Consider the following 2947-nt stretch of genomic DNA (forward strand, 5'->3'; position numbering starts at 1 on the left):
ATATATATATATATATATATATACATACATATGCACAAGCGGTTGTGTGGTTTCAGAATATTCTAATTAACTCATAGCAAAAAATTAGATGGTGAGCTGGTACAATTTTTAGAGCGTCAGAAGAAATGATTTGTGATCTAACTTCTTAGTTCAAATTTCATCCCTGTCAATTTTTCCTTTCATATTTGTAAAGCACTATAAAGTACACCTGTACCAGTATAAATACTGGGTCCAGCAGCATCGCCTAAACACCTTCTCGAAATCATTGTGGGACTTTTATCTCAGAAACTATGAATTTATAAATTGATATTGTAACTATTTTAACTGATAACGAATGTGTTTATGCTGCTGACGCCAACAACGATGACAACGACAAAGTTGTTGTTGCTGTTGTTGTTGTTGTTGTTGATGATGATGCTGCTGATGATGATGATGCCGATGATGACAATGACAATGATAACGTTGATGATGACGATGATGAAGATGACGACGACGACGACGATGTTGATGATGACGACGATGATGACGACGATGATGAAGATGACGACGACGATGATGTCGATATCGATGACGATGGTGATGATGACGATGTGATGTTGAAGACTCTGATGACGACAACGGCGAAGACAGGAAGCAGCAACACATTTAAAAGCCTGTAAATAACCACAAGCGATTTGATAACCTACTGCTTCCGCATGACGTCATCACTTTATCTATCTAGTATCTGGCAAATGCGAAATGAGTAGAGAAGCGCGATGATATTGTATCGGAAATTCATTCAATATCATTCCCGGCGAAAGGATTGCAATGTATTAAAGGTGGAAGAGATTGGAAAATAAGGACGAAAAGAGAGAGCGAGAGAGAGAGAAAGGTGTATAGAAGGTCACGTTAAAAAAAGAAAGTTGGTGAAAAGGAGAGAAAGAGAGAAAGAAACAGATAGTGAAAGAAAGGTGTTTATTTATAGAAATGAGGAAAATGGTCGCTCATGTATGGTTTCCACCGCTGCAATGGCAATGATGAAGATAGACAGATAAAAAGACGTGTATCAGCGTGTTCTTGACTGTATGTGTGACTGTATTGCTTGTGTATCTCTTGTGTGCGAATCTATGTATGCGCCTACGTACAATATGAATGTATGTGTATATATATATATTTTCATATATGCATATCTGTATGTGTGAATATATAAATAAATATGTGTATCTCTCTCTATATATGTGCATGGATATATATATATGGATATATATATATATCTATATATATATATACACAGACACACACAGACACACACGCTGCTTCATTACAATATTCTCTGAAAGATCATATGAATAATTTACAGCCATCCAACTCCGAGTAACAACAGAAAATCGCTATGATTTCACCAGTGAATTTCGATACTCTACCAGGTTTTTCATTATTTTATGTTCTTTAGTTCGAAAACATAAACGTACGCATACACCTCACATAAATGTACAATACATTAAACACACATACACATAGATAAATATGTATGCATATATATATATATATATATATATATATATATATATATATATATATATATATTATCCGAAATGGATATTATATATCCATCACGGCTGATCATACATGCATACATACATGCATGCATACAGACAGACAGACAGACAGACAGACAGACATGTATACATTCACACACAAACTCTCAAATACAATCCTATATATGTATAGTTTTCTAATGGCTTTGTAAGTATATGTGTATGTAAGTAAAAAGAAAAAATTGCAATTTCAATCTCTAGTTAAAACGAGCTGTAATTTCGGAAGTAAACTATATAGAAGTGAGACGGTGTTATCTTGAGAAAGAAGAGACTACTCGATAAATGAAAGTGGAAAATCTCATGTAAATGCATACATACATACCTACATACACATATACATATATACGTACATACACGTATACATATATACATACATACATGTACACATATTTATACATACATACTTACATAAATATATATACATATATATCAAGATATATATATATATATATATATATATATATATATATATATATATCTCGATATCTATATATATATTTATATTTATACACGCACCCACACATATACAGACATTTAAAAAAATGTCAGTAGGTGAAGCCACATAGGTGATGCAGTGCTAGGGCTTCAGTGTGTATGTATGTATATATGTATGGTTGTATGTACGTACATGTGTCAATATCATATATATATATATATATATATATATACACACACATATATATATATATACACATACACACATATATATATATATATATATACACACACACACACATATATATATATATATATATATATATGATGTTGACACTAATATATATATATATATATAAATACATACATATACAATTATATATATTTATATATACAGACAGAGACATACACACACACATAAGTATATATATGTGTATGTATGTATGTACACAGGGAGAGAGAGGCAGAGAAAGAAAGAGAGTTAGAGAATATATGAGATGATTGGGGAAGTTTGGTAAAGACACTGGTGAAGGGAAAGGTGGAAGAGTGTGGGTAGATTTGTATTTAAAAATGGTCGACGTCCTGAAAGTGAGTGTAGGTGTTCTTGTCACGATCTTCAATGAATAATCGATTAAGAGTTTTCATGTCACAACTATGAGAAATAGAATCAGAATTTACGGGAAATAAGAAAGCATTCTGTCATGTGGGCGTTATAACATTAAATATGTTTAAGGGTTTCAACGGTTAACCACCATGTTTATCAGGTGATTAGGAACAAAGGTATACTGTATAAATGTCTTATATACATCTCTGTCTGTATGTCTGTCTATCTATCTATATTTATATTCATATATATTTATATATACACTTATACATACATGCATACATACATACATATATATATATATATATATATATATATATATATATATATA

General features: G+C 31.3%; 1 long non-coding RNA gene across 1 annotated transcript in view; it reads left to right on the forward strand.

Annotated features, from left to right (window-relative positions):
• Positions 1–1316: 1316 nt before the first annotated feature.
• The window catches only part of LOC106867487 (uncharacterized), a 2933-nt gene continuing 1302 nt past the window's right edge, over positions 1317–2947 (forward strand). Inside the window, exon 1 of the long non-coding RNA XR_008267214.1 lies at positions 1317–1406. This is a non-coding gene — a long non-coding RNA (uncharacterized LOC106867487). The remainder of the gene's footprint in view (positions 1407–2947) is intronic.

This window comes from Octopus bimaculoides, chromosome 2 (genome assembly GCF_001194135.2).
Source record: "Octopus bimaculoides isolate UCB-OBI-ISO-001 chromosome 2, ASM119413v2, whole genome shotgun sequence".
NCBI classification, from domain to species: Eukaryota; Metazoa; Mollusca; class Cephalopoda; order Octopoda; family Octopodidae; genus Octopus; species Octopus bimaculoides.